We start from the raw sequence: 25,203 nt of genomic DNA, 5'->3' as shown, positions 1-25,203 counted from the left end.
AAATAAGCGGCTCGAAACTAGCTAATAAATTAAAATAAATAAATTAATAAAATTTTAAATTAAAATGAGAAAAAAAAAATAGAGAAAAAGACCAAAGTTATTTGGAAACTATCGAAGTCGTTCGTCAAACTATCAAACAAATCGAATTTCAGTTTTTGACCAAAAAGTGAAAGAAGAGGGCGACAAAAAGAAACGTTATAAAAAACAAGGTATGCTATATTAATTGAAGCTTGGATTCGCCAGGGGAAGTAATCCACTGTCGTTTTATGTTTCAAATGATTTTTTCCTTTTTTTTTTTTTTTTTTTATGAAAAGAAACTTCTGTTTAATATTTTATTTTCATATATTTTAATATGAATGTTGGTCACAGTTTAATAATTAAAAATAATTTCTAAATTTTTTTGAGTTATGCTGACACTGACAGCATTAATGCATTGGATTCTAAATTGCTCACAGAATGAAAAAAATTTAATGGACCCTAAATTGTAAAGGGTCAAATCAAGGTACTTTCTTCGTTCTTTTTTCTAAAGATGTTATCAAGTTTTAAAGATGCTTTTTTTCTTTTTTAAACAAAAAAGTTTCAAAAAAACTTCCTATCTTATTACTTTTTTTTAATATTACAATGTCATCGTCTCCGTTAGAGATGAGCAAAAAGCGTTCAAATCGAATTAATCTTTTTTTTTTTTTTGGTTTAAATTTTTAGGAGCATTTGGTAGTCAGAATCTCATGGGAAAGCGGGTTGGGTTAAATTCCCATATTTGATTGATACTTTTCTCGAAAAGATTAAAATTTTGAGCATATATGCCCAATCTCTACTTTTTCATATATAGAGACTATCCATGTACCCATGCTACGTAAGGTTAAAAAAAAAGTAAAATTAAGAAAAAATATATATAATTTATACATTCTTGAATGAAATTTCTTTTATTATGTTATTAAAAAATATTATAAAGATATATCAATAATAAAAAATATAGTGTGATTTTTTATCATTAAATTTTAGATTGTTAAAGTAAAAATTAGTAGATAAGCATGTATTTAGAAATATAGATTAAAAGTATTAAAATTTATAGAGATAAATAAAAAAGCAAATGAAAGTTGGTAAAATTCATGAAGTCGATTTATATTAAAATTAAAGCGAAAAAATAATTAACTCATTATTTCATTAAAATTCATAAATAAATAATTTATTTTAAATAATTAAGAGTTGTATAAATGTTCGACTTATCGTATTATTAATACTATAATTAATCAATTATATTTAACATAATTTAATTTAATACAAAAAATTTTAATTTTTTAATATAAAATATGATTGCCCATATCATTAAAATTTATAAATTATGTAATTTATTTATATCATTAGAAATTATATAAATGGTTGCCTAACACACTATTAATTCTCTAACGTTATACTAATCAATTACATTTAACGCAGTTCAATTCAATCATAAATTAATTTTATATTCAAATAAATATAAAACACAAATAATTAAGTCATACATATATCAATAATTTGGAATCCTACGTGGCAATACTAAGAAAAATTTTGCCTGATATATATATATATATATATATATATTATTTTGATAGTATACGGCTACAAAAACATGTGAAATAATTATTAAAAAAGGAGACAAAAAAAGTTTGAACAAGAACTATTAAACCTATTAGTGAAAATAATTGAAATGTAGAAAATTTTGAACTAAAAAAAACGAATAACATATTTAAAAGCAAAGACCAAACCTTTGCCAAGAATATAGAAAAATATAGTGATATAACTTATGTATAGTATTTCTAGAAAAGCTAAAGTGTTTCTTGAGGGTAAATAATTTAAAATTTTTTAAAAGCGCATTACTATACTATTGAAAACAAATTAAATGGAAACTTTAAAGATACATTAACGGTTGTTAGAGAAAACGTTTGTTACTTCAGAAATTTGAGAGTAAATATTTATTACAAAGCAATACATTAATACATTGATTGAATAATTCATTGCTATTAAGCTTTATATTTTTAAAAAACTAATAATTAATTAATAATTACTTAAAGCTATTAATACATTAAATTACCAAACCAAATCAAACTAAAACTAAAAACACTAATTCAAAATAAGTGCAAATAAAATTAGAACATGCCAATACATTAATATATTAAATAATCAAATCAAACCATGTCAAGTAAAAGCCCAATTGGAGAAATATGCCACATGTCAAATTAAAATGCCAAATGGATATGCCACATGTCAACTTTCTAGAGAAAAGATGCTTGTTTTATATATATACTAGTAGTATGCCTGTGCTTTGCACAGTAAATATCTTTATCTATAATATTAGAGATATTATGATAATATTTTAAAATATATAATTTAATTGAGAAAAAAGTTATAATTTAAATTATTTTTAATTTCATATTTGTTAATTTTGTTGAAAATTATTTAAATTAAAGAACATCTATTTCAAATTCAAAACATTAGACTAATTATATGAAAATTAATGTCTACCAAAATTAAAAGAAAGTAAAATATATATTAAATATTATTGATTTTAATTTATTTTTTAATTAATAAGTTTTCTTAGACGATATTAAAAATAATAAATTAAAATGGATAATAGAAATTCAATCATAAAAAAAATATATAATTTTTAATAATAATTTCATATAAACCGCTTTCTTTTATGATTTATCAAACTTTCTTGATTTGACAGAGTAATAGAAATTAGAAGAGAAAAAATTTATCAATGTCGAAAATTGTATAAGAATTATTGAAATTAAGTTCTTAACAAACCTCAAAGAGCTCTCTCTATGTATTGTCTAGTAATAAGCAATTAATGGCACTTCAATATATTGTCATTAAAACTATAAAGACAATTATATATTGCAACTTTAGAACGAATAAATACTGAAACGTTTGGACATTCATCGTTAATAAAATTAGTAATAAATATTTTCACTGTTAACATTCTCTATCATTCTTTTAAATATAAAATTTTCATTAATAATGATAAATGATAATTATGATTGATTATAATGGTATTTAATATCAATGTTATAATAATATTAATTTAAAAGATAAGTTATAATACATATTAATATAATAATAAACATCAAAATTATGATAATTTTTAATTAAAAATAGGTTATAATATTATAATAATTATAATGATTTACTAATATGTATTAGTTATGATAATTGAACGATAATTAATATCAATATTAATATAACACTATAACTAATAATTAAATTCTATATGGCTATCATAATTTAAGAGTCCTATGTGGCATTATAATCCTATGTGTTATCACTAAAAATTTTAAATAAGGGACGAACATTCATTTAAGAAATGTCACATGTCAACTTATTGGGAAAAAATGCTTGCTAGTATGTATATTTATATATTCTAGCAACAGGTTTTTTTAAGCTATGGTTTTTTTTTATAAATTTTTCTGAAATTAAATTCTAACTCCAATTCCAATTAGTTTTTTTAAAAATTAATTTGTATAATCAAAACTTTTAATATTAAATTCAAGAAAATTTTGAACCTTTAAAAAAACTGAATAATATGTTTAAAAGCAGAGATCAATACACTTTTACCAAGAATACAGAAGAATATATTAATACAACTTATATATAGTATTTTTAAAAAAATTAAAATATTTTTTGACGGAAATAATCTAAAATTTTTAAAAAAGTGCATTACTATACCATTTAAAAAAAATGTTTAGCTAGAAAACGTTAAAAATACATTAACCATTGTTAGAGGAAACATTTGTTACTTCACAAATTTGAGATTTGAGAGTAAACATTTGTTACAAAACAATATATTAATATATTAATTGAATAATTCATTGTTATTAAATTTTATCATTTTTAAAAAACTAATAATTAATAATAATTACTTAAAGCTATTAATACATTAAATAACCAAATCAAATCATACCAAAAATACTAATTCAAAATAAATTCAAATCAAACCAATATAATAATACATTAGATAATCAAATCAAACCAAATCAAAAACACTAACTCAAAATAAATCCTAACTAAACTAATACATTAATACATTGAATAATCAAATCAAACCAAACCAAAAACACTAATTCAAAATAAATTCAAATCAAACCAAACCAACTCAATACATTAATATATTTGAAACAACTCGAATTTTTATTTTCAAAATATTTTCCAATTAAATTTAATGAACCGACGGCCTGTAAATTTATTTAAATATTTTAATGCGAATACTGTGAGAAACCGATTGAAAAAGCCGAAAACCAATTGAAAACCAAAGATTTGGGCCGAATCGAACCGGTTCGACCCAAACCATCTAGAAAAATCTCTTGTTTTTTTTATTCTCCAACGCAAACCTCACCCCCTCACACCCTCACCAGCGCTGCACCTCCACTCCACCGACACAGCCACCGCGCCACCTCCTCCTCTCTTCTTCTTCTTTTTCTTCTTCTCTTTTCTTCTTCTTTTCTTTCTTTTCCCTTCACTGCGTCTGCGTCCTTGGCGAGACAGGGCAGCAGAGTCGCGCCCACCTCCAGCCCGATCGGACCTCCTCGCGCGCCACCTCGCTGCAGCTCGACGCCGCAGTCTCTCCGCCAGCTCCTCTGTCAGATCGCGCCGCTACACTGGTTCTCTTCTGCCTTCGATCGAGCAAGGGCAGCACCACCACGAGCTCCACCTCCATCGCGCTCTCTCTGCCACCGCCAGTCGCCGCCGCTTGACGCAGCTCCTGCGCGCGACTCCGGTGAGTGCTGCTGCCAGTTTTGGTCGATCCAGTGAATGCTCTTTCATTTCGTTCCATTGAGATTGGTTGAAGCCCAGTCGATTTGGTTTCGTCACCGATCAAGCAAACTCCGGCAATAATATTTTGTTTGGGTATGAATTTATTTTATTAATTGTGGTTAATTAATTTAATTTTAGTAATCTTGGTTAGTTAATTTAATTTTAGTAATATTAGTTAATTAAATTAATTTTATTATTTGAAGTTAATTAATTTAGTTAATTTAATTTATTAATTGTGAGTAGTTAATTGATTTATAATATTAGTATTGATTTAATTAAGGAACCTTGATAATGATATATTAATAGAATTTAAGTGTGGATTAAGGTAGTTTAGATATAATGTTATTGTAAATTATAATTTTGATTGTGCGGTGATGTTGAGATTGAAGGAGGGTGAGAAATTTGATTTGATTGATTGCCCGATGGATGGGCTGTGTGGTTTGATAAATTGTTGATATTTTAACAGGTGTATAGTCCAATTGTTAGGGGAGATGCTGCCGAAATTTCGGTAGAAATTAGATTATTTTTAGGACTTTAATAGATAGTACGAATAAAATTATTATCGTTAGTAAGATTATATTATCAATCATATTATTCTTATTAATAATAATATTATTATTAATATTAGTATTCTTATTAGTATTATTATAAAATATTACTTAACCTTTTATTTAAAGTTGATAAATTAGAATAAATATATAAATTAGAAAACCATATATATATAACTGGAAATCAAAACTAATAAACGAATGTGAAATATAATTTTTTTTGAATTAGAATTCTTACTTAGAATTTTCTTGTTTATTTTAGAGGATTATAAAAATTCAAAAATGCGAGGACAAAGGCTGGAAGCATGTGGCTAGAAAGGCAGTCCTTTTAGAGGACAATAAAGAACTGTGAGTAGTGTTAGATAACTAGTATCATCCGCCTGCATTCATGCATTCACGGCTAAATGTTATCATGCATTATTTTGTTGAATTGCCATATGGTGCTGCACTATTTGTTGATATTAAAAATTGCTTGATTATCTGTGATGTGATATTGTTGTGCCTTGTTTGTGTGGAATTGGGATGAAGTGGGTCACCATGGGTTTGTGAGACTGTTACTGTTATATGGATCCTGATTCTGATTTCTGTTAGCCGGATAAATGGGAGATCGGCGCCCCCGTGTGCACCTACTGTTCTGATATGTATGATATGGAAAACCACAGGTTGGCTTCTTTATTGGGCGCACATGATAATCTAGATTTGATCGCAGCCCGCAGGGTGGCCTCCTGTTGTGAGCGCTTGAAGATCTAGATTTGATGGAGACGACCGGGTTGCCTCCCGTTGGTATATATACTGAAATCACAGGTTGGCTTCTTTATTGGGCGCACCTGATAATCTAGATTTGATCGCAGCCCGCAGGGTGGCCTCCTGTTGTGAGCGCCTGATGATCTAGATTTGATGGAGACGACCGGGTTGCCTCCTGTTGATAAAAAAAAAAAAAAAAGAGAGGGAGACTGGAAAAATAATGAGAGGACTGGTTGTGTGAGGATTAAACCGGTCGGCCAGAATGGGGGATTGGCTCCCTGGTGCACATGTGAGAGGATGGGCCATGTGGGAGGACGGCTCATCGGGTTTCGGTGACTCCACTGACTAATTTCCACGTGATGTGATTATATGAAGGTGATAATATTTGTGATTGCTGTTGTATTGCCATTTATGTGCCAAACTGCATGATCACATAATTTAACGGGTGACCACATAAAATTATTTTAGCATTTTTATGATTGTGTGGGGTGAGAGGGTTATCTAATTCTAGTCACTGAGTTTAATACTCACCCCCCTCCAACCCTCCCCAGGTAATAGATGGAAAGAAGAATCGTGGAGTCTAATTGAATGAACGAGATATGGATCGATAGGAGTAATAATCATTGTATTAAATATGTAAATGCAAAGAATAGTGAATTATGGAGTAGAGTTCCGCAATTGTATTCCAACTGAGTTGTAAATGAATAAATAAAGTATAGATATTTATTATTTGGATATATTTGTGAAATAAATTGTTGGGCCTGAATCCACAATTACGAATAGCATATGAGTTTTAAATAATTTAGGCTTACTACAGGTTTCGGGGGCCTTAAGCCCATCCAGGTCCTAGTGCCGGTCCGGCCCACGGAAATGGGTCGTGACAAAGTTGGTATCAGAGCATTAAGTTGGGCCTTAGGAATCAATTGCGGAACATAGGAAATTGAATATAAAACTCCTACGTTGGGATCGGCCGTAACCAACAAAGGAGAGACACTAAATAGGAGACGGTCTTAATGCAGGTGGACGCACTGTGCACTAAGACAGTTACAGAATCATAAATAAAATAAATAATAAGAATAAATAAATAAATGAATAAATAAATGGGGAAGGATAATTATATCTATAAATAATGATATTTTAGAAGTTAGTTAAAGCTTTGAGACACAGAAGAAATTAGAAGGAAGTGCAGTGGCCTGATCAACCAGTGTACTCTTTCTAATGGAAATTGTGTCCTTAGCTTAAAAATTTAAATTTTCTCCTATGGAATAACATTTAGATAAGAGGATAAGTGATATGTGTTTAATAGGTTGAAGTAAATAATAAAAGCATACTAGTGTTATTTATTGTATGTTGACTGTGGAGTACATGCTTGAAATTGCATAGATTTGTATATATGTGTATGTACAGCAGGGGTATATTGAGAATGGGTTGCTAGTCTTAATTGATAAAAGAGTTAAATGATTCGGAGTCAAGGACATTAGGATCTATTTAATGAGGGTATTGATTTTGGCATATTTATTTGATGAAGTTTACATGATATGGTTAGTGGAATTTATTAGAACTATGGAGATAAATCATTTTTCTGGATGGGATATATATTTTGATCAGTACATTTACATGAATGATATTTATAAGGTTTAAATGATAAATGATTTGGTGTGATTTGCAATAATAATTGATGATGAGTGTTTTTCGTAAGAAATAATGTTGGTAGAATTATATCAAGTGCTTGTTAATTACGAGAAATAATTACTGTTTATTGGAGTAAAGAGTATTGTGGTAATAATCAACTATTTCTTTCAAGTGTATGACTATGGGGAATGATATAAATTATTGTGGTTATAAGAAAGGTAAATTGTGATTCTTAGTAAGAAATGAATTGCATTAATCTTTATGTACCTAGTAACGGATATTGTGTGGATTGTGGCACCTTATGGGTTAATAGGACATGATTATGAATTAAATTCAACGAGATTTAGTCTTTTGATATTTAAAATAATGGTTGCATTCTAGACGTTATGTAAGTTATAAATAAGGACTATTGTTTAATGAGAGATTCTATGATCCGAGAAGAAGTAAATGACTCATAAAAAGAAATTAAGATGATTATGTTATATAAATAGTGGGCCATGACAGTTATGTGCATTGATGAATGATATAGGACATTAAAGGATAATCGTCCAACTATGGACTTGATGTTACACCAATGAATTAGATAAATAAGACTGGATCTAGTTCTATTATTGTATGGATATTAAGAAAAGAATTAACTACAAAAATGTGAGGAGTATAGATGAATAGGATTTAAATGAGGATAATTGGTATTTAGAATTTTGACAAATTAGGAATAACTACTATTAAAGTGATAAAAAAAAAAAGTGAAATACTATTAAGGGTAGAATGATGGAACATGTATATTATTGAAGGTAGGAAAATGGCTTTGAGGTTTAAAATAATTATCACTGTCGGTGATAATTCTAATAGAATATTAAACAAATAATTGATAATGTTATGACCAAACTTTTGAGTTGAGTTAATCGGGTCTTGCGAGGTGAGTTTAGAGAATTTAGTGGTTCATAAATAGTAAATTTAGAATCTAAAAAGAGATAATGTAGGAAGCTATTGAATGTTTGGTGATAAACGAATAGATAAATAATTCAAGGATTGTAATTCCGATGACGAAAGAACTTGGTACTTATATTCAGAAAGAAAGATAGACTTTCTACTTGAGAGCAAGAGATAAGAAAATTCTGACTTCTGTAATTTGATAGCATCTAGTTGGAAATAGTTTTATGAGTTATATTAATTGAACCCATATGTTGAGCTCATAGATATATTATGTACAAGTGATAAGTGTTAGAAATAACTGGGAATAAGAGTTGAAAAAGGATCATGGGACTTAACTTGAGATGACAACGAATGTGAATAAATTTAATTTCTAGCCGTAAAGCAATTAAAATAAGGAAATTCTATTAATTACTGCAACTTTTGCAAGTTACTTGTTTTATTGGATAAAGAAGGGAAATTATATTTTATGTCCTTAGTAGAACGTAAAGGTAATTAGAGTATTTTCATTTATTAGTAAGCTAGCTGGGTTTTAATTTACTATTTGTTTGGGATATTGAAAATTTGTGTAAGAGCAAACAAGTAGATTTGGAATAATTTTAGCAAATTTAGTGAGAAGAATACACGCAAGTATTTAAAGATTGAAAATATAGAGTATAGGATTAGTGGATGTGCTAACAAGACGATCTAAGAGTCTATATTAACTATACTTGACGACTAACTTAAGTGTGTTAATCTGGTGATTTATTAATTTAAAATTTGCTCATGGAATTATTGAGATATCAATTAGGATGAGAGTGATTAATATATGATTTGGAGTCAATGTAAAGCTATTCTGAATTTCTTAGCAATTGGTGGAAATTATGATTGAATGAATAAAATTGTGTTATAAATGGCAATTTGTGATATAACTTGTGGTTTAAAGGAATACTTAATTAGTTAGGTCAATTCGAGGACTGGTACATTCTAACTCAGATGTTGAGGAATTCAATGAGGTATTAACTTTGTTTGGAGTAAGAATATAGAGAGAACATAATTGAGGTTAAGGATATTCCTAGATCGTGTTAGGTATAAATTTTATAGATGATAGACATTAAGATAGACTTGGAGAAAAGGAATAACCCAATGATATTATTGTCTGAATATTCATAGGCATTCATGGGATAAAGAGTAAATATAAAATAAAGGACATAGTCTAGTCAGGAGTTGAATTATGGGTTTAACATTCTTAATCATTTACTTAGCTAGAGCAAAAGACACTACTTGTTTAGGATTCTTGATTTCTAGATAAGTAAATTTCGGTCTAAAAGGTTGATTAAAGACAGAAGAAATAGGTAAATTGGTTTGGAGAATTTTTCATCACGATTCAGCTTGTAAAAAAAATAAAATGTAGGCTGGATTTCTTTATGGAATTGAGTATAATTGAATGGCGTTTGCAAATTTTCGAAAATGAATTAAGAATTATCTGGCATGACAACAGTTAACTTGGCTAGTTGCATAAGTTCTTGTCATAATTAGTTAAGAAATAGTATGGTATGACAAATTGGAAAGAGGAACAGAGAAGTTAAAACTAAATTAGGGACTTGACTATGAGTTTAAATTTTCTTTATATAGTTGATGTACTATTTGTTTTTATGAGGATTCTCATTAGTAGGATTTGAAAGGAGATTATATATCTTTCGTTGGAAAATGGTTAAGGTGATAAATATGTGATGAGATTGGGATAGAAGTCAGGATCTCCTATCAGTTGATAGCAATTAGCTAGAGAAATGTCATGATTTTGTTTGAAATAAGCTTGTAGTAGTGGTAAGAATTTGTTCTCTTTAATTAGAAATGATCAAATAGTACTTAATGGCAGAATTTGATAATAATCGAAAACCTCCTTGAATTGGCAGCAACCATCTTATCTAATTTTAAATTTCTTCCATGATTATTGGAATAATGATATTAATGTTTGGAACCGATGGAAAATGGATGAGTCAGCTTGTAGGTTTTGAATTTTGAAATAAGGATTCTAAATTGGGATAGTAGTAAATTTGAATATGTGGATTCTTGTATCAGAAGATTTAATACTTGGTTTGTGTATTATTGTCTTATTGAGTGATGATCATTGCCTATAATAGCCAGTGAGAGATAAATGAGGCAATACATCAATGTGGATTACATGATATATAACTAATGAGATTAATAATTCTTACTTGAGCAGAGGTTATAAGGGACTTAAATTCTTACGTGTAAAGGTGAATATTAGCGTCGAATCTGTGCCTTGGGTTATGAATATTTGACTTGAGTTGACGAATTGTGGATATAGTACAACTCAAATTTAAATTAATTTTGGTGATAAGGAAAATATCTAAACTTTGGGGATGAGTTCAGCTCATAATCATCCTACCCTCTCTATAAATTAGATTTTCTTCCCGTGCCTGTTTATTGGGTTGTCTTAATTAATAAATCTAATAAAAATTAGTTTCACCACTCTGACTAATGAACTCAAAAATATTTACTTCATCGTCTTGATTCACCCTTCTAGCTGCGCAGACGAACAAGTATCCTCCTAAATGTGAATGCAATAACTTTTAGCAGTTGCAGCATTATGTGAGAAGCACAACTATCATTGTCGTAAACAACTATTGCATCCTAGTTTCTTGTTACTTTCAAAATTCGAGGACGAATTTTTTTTATAAGGGGGAAGACTGAAATAACCCGAATTTTTATTTTTGAAATATTTTCCAATTAAATTTAATGAACCGACAGCCTGTAAATTTATTTAAATATTTTAATGCGAATACTGTGAGAAACCGATTGAAAAAGCCGAAAACCAATTGAAAACCAAAGATTTGGGCCGAATCGAACCGGTTCGACCCAAACCATCTAGAAAAATCTCTTGTTTTTTTTATTCTCCAACGCAAACCTCACCCCCTCACACCCTCACCAGCGCTGCACCTCCACTCCACCGACACAGCCACCGTGCCACCTCCTCCTCTCTTCTTCTTCTTCTTCTTCTTCTTCTTCTCTTTTCTTCTTCTTTTCTTTCTTTTCCCTTCACTGCGTCTGCGTCCTTGGCGAGACAAGGCAGCAGAGTTGCGCCCACCTCCAGCCCGATCGGACCTCCTTGCGCGCCACCTCGCTGCAGCTCGACGCCGCAGTCTCTCCGCCAGCTCCTCTGTCAGATCGCGCCGCTACACTGGTTCTCTTCTGCCTTCGATCGAGCAAGGGCAGCACCACCACGAGCTCCACCTCCATCGCGCTCTCTCTGCCACCGCCAGTCGCCGCCGCTTGACGCAGCTCCTGCGCGCGACTCCGGTGAGTGCTGCTGCCAGTTTTGGTCGATCCAGTGAATGCTCTTTCATTTCGTTCCATTGAGATTGGTTGAAGCCCAGTCGATTTGGTTTCGTCACCGATCAAGCAAACTCCGGCAATAATATTTTGTTTGGGTATGAATTTATTTTATTAATTGTGGTTAATTAATTTAATTTTAGTAATCTTGGTTAGTTAATTTAATTTTAGTAATATTAGTTAATTAAATTAATTTTATTATTTGAAGTTAATTAATTTAGTTAATTTAATTTATTAATTGTGAGTAGTTAATTGATTTATAATATTAGTATTGATTTAATTAAGGAACCTTGATAATGATATATTAATAGAATTTAAGTGTGGATTAAGGTAGTTTAGATATAATGTTATTGTAAATTATAATTTTGATTGTGCGGTGATGTTGAGATTGAAGGAGGGTGAGAAATTTGATTTGATTGATTGCCCGATGGATGGGCTGTGTGGTTTGATAAATTGTTGATATTTTAACAGGTGGATAGTCCAATTGTTAGGGGAGATGCTGCCGAAATTTCGGTAGAAATTAGATTATTTTTAGGACTTTAATAGATAGTACGAATAAAATTATTATCGTTAGTAAGATTATATTATCAATCATATTATTCTTATTAATAATAATATTATTATTAATATTAGTATTCTTATTAGTATTATTATAAAATATTACTTAACCTTTTATTTAAAGTTGATAAATTAGAATAAATATATAAATTAGAAAACCATATATATATAACTGGAAACCAAAACTAATAAACGAATGTGAAATATAATTTTTTTTGAATTAGAATTCTTACTTAGAATTTTCTTGTTTATTTTAGAGGATTATAAAAATTCAAAAATGCGAGGACAAAGGCTGGAAGCATGTGGCTAGAAAGGCAGTCCTTTTAGAGGACAATAAAGAACTGTGAGTAGTGTTAGATAACTAGTATCATCCGCCTGCATTCATGCATTCACGGCTAAATGTTATCATGCATTATTTTGTTGAATTGCCATATGGTGCTGCACTATTTGTTGATATTAAAAATTGCTTGATTATCTGTGATGTGATATTGTTGTGCCTTGTTTGTGTGGAATTGGGATGAAGTGGGTCACCATGGGTTTGTGAGACTGTTACTGTTATATGGATCCTGATTCTGATTTCTATTAGCCGGGTAATGGGAGATCGGCGCCCCCGTGTGCACCTACTGTTCTGATCTGTATGATATGGAAAACCACAGGTTGGCTTCTTTATTGGGCGCACCTGATAATCTAGATTTGATCGCAGCCCGCAGGGTGGCCTCCTGTTGTGAGCGCTTGAAGATCTAGATTTGATGGAGACGACCGGGTTGCCTCCCGTTGGTATATATACTGAAATCACAGGTTGGCTTCTTTATTGGGCGCACCTGATAATCTAGATTTGATCGCAGCCCGCAGGGTGGCCTCCTGTTGTGAGCTCCTGATGATCTAGATTTGATGGAGACGACCGGGTTGCCTCCTGTTGATAAAAAAAAAAAAAAAAAGAGAGAGACTGGAAAAATAATGAGGACTGGTTGTGTGAGGATTAAACCGGTCGGCCAGAATGGGGGATTGACTCCCTGGTGCACATGTGAGAGGATGGGCCATGTGGGAGGACGGCTCATCGGGTTTCGGTGACTCCACTGACTAATTTCCACGTGATGTGATTATATGAAGGTGATAATATTTGTGATTGCTGTTGTATTGCCATTTGTGTGCCAAACTGCATGATCACATAATTTAACGGGTGACCACATAAAATTATTTTAGCATTTTTATGATTGTGCGGGGTGAGAGGGTTATCTAATTCTACTCACTGAGTTTAATACTCACCCCCCTCCAACCCTCCCCAGGTAATAGATGGAAAGAAGAATCGTGGAGTCTAATTGAATGAACGAGATATGGATCGATAGGGGTAATAATCATTGTATTAAATATGTAAATGCAAAGAATAGTGAATTATGGAGTAGAGTTCCGCAATTGTATTCCAACTGAGTTGTAAATGAATAAATAAAGTATAGACATTTATTATTTGGATATATTTGTGAAATAAATTGTTGGGCCTGAATCCACAATTACGAATAGCATATGAGTTTTAAATAATTTAGGCTTACTACGGGTTTCGGGGGCCTTAAGCCCATCCAGGTCCTAGTGCCGGTCCGGCCCACGGAAATTGGTTTTGACAATATTAAATAATCAAATCAAATTATGTTAAGCGGAAGCCTAATTTGAGGAATGTGTCACATGCCAACTTTCTAGGGAAAAAAAGCTTATATATATATATATATATATATATATATTGATTTCCTATTTCAAGGGATGAAAAAATTAGATTCTAGGAAAAATAAAACCTTTTACATTATATATAAAATAATACTTATTATCACAATTATGCTACATTTTGAGAAAATTTTTATTATCATCCAAACAAATACCATAATTTAACTTTCTATATAGGCCACTTTACGGTATTTGGTATAATTTCAAATTTAATATAAAATTGAACGTTGTTTAGTTTACTTATGTTTTCATTATATAATATTAAAAAAATCTAAAAATTAAAAATCAAACTGAAAAATTAAAAATTAAACTCAAAATGAGCCAAAACTGAAAAATTAACTCAAATAAATTTAAATAAGTTTGGTTATATTTGATTATGTAAATTACTCGGCTCAATTTGATTTATTTCTTAAAAATCAAAATCTTATTTTAACCAAACTAACATATGCAAACCCTTGATACATGCAATTTATATCTCCCGACTATAAATCTTCTAACTAAACATTTATGATAATGAAATAGCATGTATTATGAAATCCATAAAATATTTAAATTTCTTACTTAATTTTATCGATTCAAACCATCTCTAAATTTAAAATTACAGTAGCATTTCTTGTTTCCCACTCCCATTGGGTGCGTTAACTTTTCAATTGAAATTATATGTGTTACCATTTCTTGACACTAACAGAAAAAACTAGGCCCAAATAAGAGACTCGTGGAAACAAAATTTATTATGGGAAAAATGTATCAAGGGGCCAATTGGAGTTAAAACCCAGTTGTAAATATAATATATATTTGAAATATTTTTAGACCATTTTGTCTAGCCTGACATACTACTCTAAATATTTTAGAATATTCACTTTTTTTAGATTACACTTCTAGGATTCTTATAAATAGAGGGCAACACTATTACAAAGGAAGCATTTACTGTTCGTATCCCATTTTCTTCTCTCTCTACCTCCATTTCTTTGTCAACCCCTTAATTTCTTTAATTTCTCTTGTGTCTCTCTCACCTAGTTGTTTTCCCTTTCCTAAACTCTTCTTATTCTCACATCTTATTTTTGGACCCGTTAATCAATCCTATCACAAGGCACTCTTGATAGACATAAGTTCAACGAATCCTCTTCACTTTTAACAAACAAATCAAAACTGAGGTAAAAATAGATAGACGTTTGCATTGATTCAGCCATAACTCTTTTCACAATGTGATTTTCAAAACAAGATTAGTACTAGTAGAAACTAGACTGGAAGAGCTCTCCAACGATATATTTTGGGCAAAACCTGAGTTGAAATGAGTCTCGAACTAAGTGAATTAACACGAAAAAGGATTGGAAAAACCCAAATTATACCGGAGGCTTGACTGGCCAACCAAGCTGGCAGCTAGTCGTTGGTGGCCGTCGCCCAAGCCTAGGCTAACCAAAGTCGATTTTGCATACTGACCCATATTGCAAAGCCACTATTTTACCTCCTCACCTCCTTGTCTATATAAACCCACCTCTAAAAGCCTATTTTCTAATACAAAATTCTTGGTCTCTAACCTTGAGCAATATAAGTAACCTTATTTTTACAAGTTCTTCGTTCATTAATCGAGACCGAGAAGGAGGTTCTGATCACCATAGTAGAGGGAGAGAACCTTCATCTAGTTCTTTTGAGAACTCTCTTAGTTCCTTCAAGAACTCTCTAAGTCAAGGATTCGAAACGACCTTGACAATCGAAATCGACGCTTTGTGATGGAAAAATAGTACCTCTCCCAATCTAATGAGGCACGCTTTATGAGGAATGCCCCATTCCCTTCTCTTTTAATGTTTTAATTAAATTAGATGCTTAATTATGTTAGAATATGCATGTTTAATTAGGTTTAGCCTAGATTTAATTAAATGCCTAATTAGGTTACACTTAATTAGATTTAGGTTTAATTAAAGGTCCAATTTAATTATGTGCTTAGCTAGATTAAAAGCTTAATTAATTTAACTTCGAACTAGATACATGATTACTTAGATTTAATTAATCACCTAGAATTAGTAAGATGAATGATTGATCTAGAGTTTAGTTTAAAACATGATTAACTTAGAAGCATGTTCAATTAGCTTAGGTTCATTTCTTATTCAAACTTAGAAAAACGCCTCAGGTACAACACTTATACCTTAACATTTCGAGCATGATCTTACAACTTCATGACTATTGCATCTCTGTTATTATCGCCTTTAATGTGAGACTTTAAGCTTTTGGATAACATGAACATAACTTAAATGCCTGAAATAGATGAATGTTGAGGATTGCTTGTTGCCTGTATTTTGTAAAGGAATTGCATGCTGCTTTACTTTATTTGCATGTCGCTTTATCTCTCTTCTTCTTCTTCTTCTTCTTCTTTTTCCAAACTTTTGACAACTAAAACCATATGAGCCATTTTACAAATTAGGCAACTAAAGCACTATAAACCATTTTTATACAAAATAGGCCATCAAAGCCTCTTTCTAAAACTTTGGGCAACTAAAGCCAACTGATCCATTTCTTGAACTTGGCGACTAAAGCCACATTTTTGCAAACATGGTGACTAAAGCCATTTTTCAATCACATGACATTGTTTCTTGCAAAATGGTGACTAAAGCCAACCTTTGACAAAAACACACTTTTCCACAACTAAAAACCCTTATTTCACAATGGGAAGAGATGCTTGGTTTTGGTTCTTATTCGATGGGATAAGTAGGCAGACTCGATTATTAAGCTCAATTTATGAACCAAATCCATAAAACCCTTACCTCTTTTCCTTTTCTTCTTAATAATTGTTAAGCCCAATCCGTTCGACACACACTACAAAACTAGTTTATAATTGTCAAGCCTGGTCCTTTGGACACTTTATAATTATAAAGCCCGGTTCGTTCGACACTCAAAATGCTTTAAGCCCGATCCGTCCGGCACACATTGCAAAACCAGTTTTCAACCCAAAACCTGGTCCGTCCAGTACTTCATATGCCCATTCTAAGAGTGGCTCTAAAAAGCCTACCATCCTAATTGATGATTGAACTTCATGTGTCCTGATCCTTATACAAACAAGGTACAAAGGCATATCTAGGATTTTAGCCCAGGTAGCGGGTCTCGAATGAACAGACCGATCGGGATCTAGAGGAATGTGTCGCACGACCTAAAATCTTCGATAAACTAGGCTAGAGTCTAGCTCCCCTCCGAATTACACCCTTTACATTTAAATTATGCTTTTAATGCTCTATTTTTCTAATATTACCATGCATTATAAGTATGCTTATGCACCAATAAAACTGTCATTCACACAAAACTATTTTGAGTACTTGATTCATTCCCAAATTGTTGATTTACAGAAGAAGCCAAAAACCTAGTCCCCAAATCCAATGATTTGAGGCTAGATCATTTTATCCTTGTGGCAAACTAAAATAGAGCCAAACACGGGGTTTTTACCTTATATTTTCCTTGAAAACAAAAACAAATTAAGGTGGTGACTCTATAACACATCACACACCGTCAAAGTGCTCCAAAGAGCCAATTCGACCACCTAAGCATTAAGCTGAGCCGTAATCAACAAAAGGAACCATAGGGAGTTTCCCTCATTCTGTGAGTAGCCGACTAATGGGCTCATCTAGTTAGACTCCATCCTTCGGATCTTTCCCATGGCACCCAGGAGGGGCCTCATAAGTTTCCCTTTTAGGTACTTGAGTTTTGGCCTCGATAGGAATGTCAATAATGGAGAGGCCTCGATATGAATGTCAATAGTTGAGAGAGCTCTCTTGGCTCGCTTTGATTCTAGCACTTCTCTTAGGTCTTTCCCTCTTTGATGTTTTGAGCGATAGGACCGAGACGTGATAAAAATACTCCTATATGACTCAAAAAGAAACAAATTACGTGATGCATGAGGAAAATCGCAAGACATACACATATGTACAATCAACGGTACGGGAGTTGGGAAGTGCATGACCTCCATCCTTATATTTCCCATACACGATTCATGGTAAAAAGTCTATCTAAAAACCTAGGACAAAGTCGTTGGCCCATAAACCATCATGGGATTTTGGACCAATATTTCTCGCATTTATTGGATGAATGACAGATCATAAATTATTATGGTAAACCTAATGAAAGGAATTAAGGTCATTACATGAGCTTTGGTCGGGTTAAATAAGTCTTAGGTTACGTAAGTGACAATCGGTTGTTTCCTTGCATTTAACTTTGGGTCTAAACCAATGGTGATAACAGATTGTGCCACTTCTTTTAATATACCAAAAGGTACGAGTCTTATTGGTGGTGTGTATTAGTGGCGAATCCTAACAGTTGAGCAGAGTGAAAGGACACATCCCCTAATAACACTTTTAGAAGTTTGGGTAGAAAGGAGATTAAGAAGAGAATAATGCATGAATGCCAATTATATATATAGAAATTTAAACTCCATTTTGAGTTAATAACAATATTAAAAGTGTGAATGATAGGACAAATATCAGCGTCAACTTCTATTTTGAACCCAAAAATCAGAAAATCAAAATTCTGGGTTCAATCCCAAACGGAGTCGCCAGACTGAAGATGCGTCCTTTGGAGTTAGAGGAAAAATGGGTTTGGTTTATTTTAATTTATAAAATTCAATTTTTTTATTAAACCCATTTTAACATCCTAAGGTAGGCGACTGTAGATGCTCAAAATTTTCCCCTAAAGGCTCAGTGATGATAAACCAATTTTTTACATAAGTTTGTCCCCACTTTGATAATATTTTGCTATTCAAGCAAAATGTCATCAAAGTGTATAGTAGACGCGTAAATAAGAAGATGCTTACTTGACTTCCGTGGCATGCATGACTTCGATGGATGAAATGCGCCATTTTGGCGGCTTTGTGGATTTGAAAACCTGCCCAAGGGGACTTACGGTACCTTTACGGATTTGAAGGGCGAACGAGTTACGCCATGGTGATTGTTGACGGTTTCTTCGGCTATCTTTTGCCAGTTGGTGGCTTCAACTGGGGATACTTCGATCGACCTAATACCATTACGACATTTGAGGAATGGACGGATTGTGTCATGGTGATTGTCGGTAACTTTTGCGGCTATCTTGCGCCAGTTGGTGGCTTTAAGTGGGGATACTTCAATCAACCCAATACCATTACTGCATTTGACAGATGAACGGATTGCGCTATAGTGACTGCCGGTGACTTCTGCTGTTATCTTGCACTAGTTGGCGACTTCTATTGGCGATACTTCGATCAACCTAGCACCATTACGGCATTTGACAGATGGACTGATTATGCCATGGTGATTGTTGGCAATTTCTGCGGCTATCTTGCGCCAGTTGGCAGCTTTAATTGGGGATACTTCGATCGACCTAGTACCATTAAGACATTTGATAGATGGACGGATTGCTCCATGGTGATTGTCGGTGACTTCTGCGACTATCTTGCGCTAGTTGGCAGCTTTGGTTTGAGAATGCTCCACTTTGGGAGGTTATCATTCGGACGGTGAGAGGCAGAATAAGATGCGCCACATAGGACGGCTTTAGGGGTGCATCACTTTAGGTGGCTTCGATGGATGAATGAGTATGACACTTCAGTCGACCCGATTTCTGAAATGTTGCACTTCGAGAGGTGGACCTTCGGATGGTGAGAGGCAGAATGAGATATGCAATACATGACGGCTTTAGGGGTGTGCGACTTCAGACGGATTTAATGGATGAATGAGTATGACACTTCGGTCGACCTGGATTTTTAAATGCTCCACTTCAGGACGTGTGCCACTTCGGACGGCTTAAATTGGGAAACTCCACTTCAGGAGGTGCGCCACTTTGGACGACTTTAATGGATGAATGAGTACGATACTTCGGTCGACCCGATTTTTGAGATGCTCCACTTTGGGAGGTACGCCACTTTAGACGGCTTAAACTGGAAAAGCTCTAATGCAGGAGGTACACCATTTCAGATGACTTAAACTGGAAAACTCTATTTTGGGAGGTGTATCATTTCGGATGGCTTAACTGAGAAAACTCCACTTCGGAGGTGCGCCACTTCAAACGGCTTAGGTTCTGAAATGCTTCGCTTGGGAGAAGTACCTGTACAATGATTCTCGTTATACAAGGGAAAAGACTCTTCGGCCGATTATGATTAGACATTTCTATGATTAGGCCAAGAAAAGCGTGCGTGTATGACTTGTGATAAAAATGTGTGAATTCATGTGTGCTCATATGAATTTTTTAGGAAATTATGTCGCAGAATGCAAAACGAGGTGACTTACTTGTGGCCAGCAGTGCGTTGCCCCTGCTTAGGCGGCTAGCCGTTGATGGGTTACCGGCTAAGTACGAGAGCTGGATGCAACGTGCGGGTCTTCAGGCCAAACTGGGATTCAAGGCTTAGTCTCAGAGGCCCATTATTCCTTATAAAAGGTGAAAGTGACACTCATTTATCACTTTCAACCTTACTTTCAAACTCTCTTTGCTTCTTCTTGCACCCAAAGCTCATGGCGGCTGAGAATGTTGTAGACTGGCTGTCGGGTGACGATGTGAGCGACCCTATTACTCGACTTATGAGTCACAGAATGAAGCTTCAGGAGTTTATTCCGGACACAGGGATTACAATTAACATGCGACACGATTTGTCATCCCACGTCTTTTGGGGCTTGAAACACGTAAGCATTAGGTTAGAAAACCAAAATAAGTTAGAATTTTACCTCTTTGGGTAACTTCAGGGTTTTTGAGTCTACAGCGTGTCGCTGTGGCGTGCGCCACATCTCTGCAACTGGTTTTATTCTACTGCTCTATGGTGTGCTCCACAACGCTAGTGGCGCACACCACTTGAGTAATGCCTTGCGCCACTACTCAGTGGCTGGTGCCACAGTAGTTGTGAAACACCCTGCTTTGATATTTTGGTCACTTTTCTTCTATTTTCCTGCATGAAAACATGATAGCACGTGTCTTCGCACTTTATTAGCATACTTACAGTTGTTTATTTTTACAGAAGAACATGAAGCGTAGGAAGTCGGGCGGCAACACTTATGTGGTGGCCTAGTTGTTCAACTGGCTACCTCCTTGAGTTCAGGGCCCGGTTTGGGAGGCGAGATTCGACTGTTTTGTAGACACTCTACCCCGGATGTAAGGGCGTATAGTCCCAACGAGCATCATGGTGCTCATAAAGCAGTGGATGGACACCACTCATACGTTCCATCTACTATTCGACGAGATGACAATCACACGGTGGATTTTGCTACTATTACTGGACTACCTTTCGAAGGGCAGTCCATCATATTTGATGACCAGCTGAGGACTCTGGATTGATGTGGCCTGCGTGAGAGTCTTCGAGCTTCGATAGGCGTGGAGCCTAACATTTCCAACAAGAGGGTCTAGTATGAGAGCATCATCTCCCATTATGAGGCCATGCCCCTAGATCGTGTAGCTGTGATGGATGTCGATATAGTGGCTCGAGCTTTCTTGTTTTATCTGCTGTTAATGACCTTATTCATTAATCACGGTAACGACGCAAATTTGGCACTTCTACCATCGCTACAGGATCTAGACGTGACTAGGCAGTTTAACTTGGGTGCCGCTGCCTTGTCCTATCTTTATTACGGCATGGACTTGTGCGTCCGTGAAGTGCACCTGAAGGTCGACTATCGGCGAGCCATTGAGGTATAAAATCACATCTTGGTTATTCTCCTTCTTCCATGCCTTTTAATGCTTTCTACATTATTTATTTCTGCCCTATTTGTGTAACAGATTTGGGCTCATAAGTATCATGCCCTTCTGATGTCAAGTAACACGGTTTTGACGCTGATACTAGTGCGATGACCCTCCCTTGAGGCCGGGCATGGAAGTTTAGTCGAAAGTATGCATACACCACATCAAAGCTCGCAATGTTTCGGCAGCTTCTGAATGATCTGACTTGGGATCGGGTAAGCTTGCAGCTTCACATTATTTTTGCTTTTTTGCTCTTTTCTTTTCTTTTAACTTTTCTTTTTCTTTTGTCTTCTTCTTTTCTTCTTCTTTTGCTTCTCTTTTTTTTTTCTTTTTTTTACAAGTAGTGAGGTTCCCATGGGGTGAAGTTGCTCACTACCCTGATTTCATTCAGGCTGCCATCGTGTACCAATAGAGGCGGCTTCTCCTTCTTGGCTTATTCTATGACATGTACTATCTCAGTGAGAGGGTGTATGAGTGGGAGTTAGGCCTAGACAGAAGGAGAGTGCCTCACGACATGCTGTATCTTATGTTGTCCATTAGATCCATCCGAATGGACAAGGAAATTGTAATTGCTCAGGCCACGGACCACTTGGCTGCGTTTATGCCATCTTTATACGGACCTAGCTCCTAGTCCATCTCCCTCCTCCTGCTAAGTTTGATCTATTTACAGAGGTGGAGGAGTTAGATAGGGGACATGACATTGCCCAAATACAGGTGAACTTTATACACTCTTGTTACTCTATTTTTGGCTTTGCCCCAATATCTATTTTTCTTTTGTTCATTGGATGTGTGTTATTCTTGTAGCAACAGCAGCGCAACAAGCGCGTGAGAGGAAGCTCTGACTCTAGGGCTCCGAATACAACTGTGGTAGTTGGCAAGCTAGAGCATGGACCAGGTGCATCCTTCTCTTTTATCTTAGAGCACATCGGTCAACCCGCTCAGGGCATGCTGGAGACATATCTAGTGAGTCCATATAGGATGACTCTACCTGGCTGCACCCATATGAGTGATCTTTGTCCTTCCATTCTACTTATTGCTCCTTATTATTCTGTTTTCTCATCGTCTGCCCCTACGCTACTCTGCATGTTTCCATTGCTGACTATAATGAGGTTAGCCAAATGTACGAGGCGGCATGCCTCAAGCTTACCATGGCAAGGCTTTTGCACGAGCATGTCTCTGTAAGTATAAATAGCCACAAAAGAAAATATGCAATGTATATGCCATGCATGCATGCAATGCAACTACTAATATCTATGAATGTGTGTAGAGAGCTAGCATGGCACCTCCAGCAAGTCGAGGTTGGGGAACTCAGCATGTCAGTCATGCTGGTTGTGGAGCTGGACGTCGGCTAGTTATCGTTGAAGAGTCCGAGGAGTCCAGTAGCGAGGACTCAAGAGGAGACCAAATCCAACATGTCTTAGGCCTGCCTGAGCTTTCTGCTTTTCAATTTTTGTTCTTTTTGTGCTTGGACCCAGTGTGGGGAACAGCTTTTATAAAGAATGATTATTCTATTTATTATATGAAGGACAGTGGCCATTTTCTTTACATGTCTTTGAGTGATATTGAAGTATTTGTGCTTCATAGCTGATAATTACATTGTTTTCTGAATTTTGAGAAGTAAAAACAATAAAGCAACAAATTCTGAAGCTGACTGCTATCTAGCAGCTTGCGCCACACATAGTGGCATGCGCCATTAGAGTTATAGTGGCAGCCAGTTATCACTTTATCTTCTTATTCTTTTGCTATAAAAGCCCATAAAACTTGTTCACTTTACAAAAGCTTCTCTCTTTTCTAGATGAAGCTCTCACTTAAAAACTTGGTATCTGGACGGTTCCTCATTTGCGTGACCTTGGCTCTCCATCTAGCAATAAAATCAGTGAAGGTCTCGTTAATTTTCTACACAGTTGCTTCTAAATCTCTCAAATTGACGTTCATTTGGAGATTGTAAGCGTATTTCTTGAGGAAAACCGTAATAAGCTAGTTCCAATCTCTTCTTACTCTCTTCTCGAGATTGTAATACTAAGTCTGGGCAGACCCCATTAAGGACATCGGGATCATCTTCAAAATTTCCCTTGATGGCATACCCGCCAACTCCATGATAGACTTGTACTGCATGAGGTGCACCTTCGGGTCATCGTGGTTATCATACTTCGCCACCTTTGGCATCTTGTAGGTCACAGGGATAGCTTGCTTCAATTCTAACTCCTTATCATCATCATCGTCGAGGTCGACATACTGGTCCATCCTCTTGGACTTTATATACACATGCAGTTTCTCAAGCTTTTTATCCAGCTTCTCAAACTTTTCTGAGACGACCAACTCAGATTGAGCCTTCTTGGCAGACATTTTCTTGAAAAACTCATCATCTTGCCAAATGTCATCTACATAGCTCCTTTTTCTCAGACTCTCCTTTGGCCTCTTTATCATCCTCGACTACCACTTTTCTTTTCCCTTATTAGATCTCATGAGCTTCTCAAGACTAGACACCACTATTTTCTTAACAATCTTTTCGATTTCAGTAATGGGAATGCTTGGCTCAACCATTTTATCAGCAGAAGTAAAGACTAAAACTGGCGAATCTGCTCAAACCAAAGAGTTTTCAATCTCAAAGCGGGAGCTTGAACGACTGGAGGACACTGAGCTTGGTAAATCAGAGGGGGTTGAAGGTTCTTCAACTCTAATCAATCGGCTGTCTGTCCTCAACCAATTGACTATTTTTTATGCTTTCTCTTTATGCGGTGCTATCTTGACTGCAAAAAATGAGTATTAGAAATCATGACATGATGCATGTATGCATGAATGCATGCTTATGAAATGGCATACAACAATGCGATCATACAATCACAACATCTTGAAATGCGAATAATGTTATATTCCATCGTGGCTTTATCATGATTGCATAAATCCAAAATTGGAGAAAGGTTCTCGAGAACTGTTTAGGAGCAAAACGTGCCCTATTTCATAACCAAACATTTATAATGACCTTATTGCTTATTCTTTTGCTTTTTTTTTTTTTTTTTTTGTATCCCTTACTTTTTGCCTCAAGCATGATAATACTTGAGCAGGATTCTTTATTTATATACTATTGAGATTTTTTCTTTTTTCTTTTCTTTTTGGCATTAATAATGTTTGGCTCCAAAATAGATTCTTTCATTACTTCTCAAAAAGTGAACTTTTTATATTAACAGATCTCTTTGAGGCCCTAACTAAATATTTACAATTTTTGAATCTTAAAGCCTAAGAAGTTTGGTATGGCTTTGCATCCTCCAGAGTGAAG

General features: G+C 34.3%; 2 long non-coding RNA genes across 2 annotated transcripts; both read left to right on the top strand.

The window, feature by feature from the left end:
* The first annotated feature begins 4,213 nt into the window (after positions 1-4,213).
* On the top strand, positions 4,214-14,014 carry LOC149494735 (uncharacterized). The gene is made up of 5 exons (XR_016321729.1): positions 4,214-4,884; positions 5,602-5,687; positions 6,635-12,082; positions 12,800-12,885; positions 13,829-14,014. It is a non-coding gene; the product is annotated as an uncharacterized LOC149494735 (long non-coding RNA).
* Positions 14,015-20,628: 6,614 nt separating this feature from the next.
* On the top strand, positions 20,629-24,495 carry LOC110010495 (uncharacterized). The gene is made up of 3 exons (XR_002285489.3): positions 20,629-22,640; positions 22,731-23,104; positions 23,194-24,495. It is a non-coding gene; the product is annotated as an uncharacterized LOC110010495 (long non-coding RNA).
* Positions 24,496-25,203: the final 708 nt, after the last annotated feature.

The sequence above is a fragment of the Jatropha curcas genome, chromosome 7 (assembly GCF_041381405.1).
Source record: "Jatropha curcas cultivar XTBG-Jc1 chromosome 7, XTBG_Jcur_1.0, whole genome shotgun sequence".
In the NCBI taxonomy this organism is placed as follows: domain Eukaryota; kingdom Viridiplantae; phylum Streptophyta; class Magnoliopsida; order Malpighiales; family Euphorbiaceae; genus Jatropha; species Jatropha curcas.
This window is presented reverse-complemented; position numbering and strand designations above follow the sequence as displayed.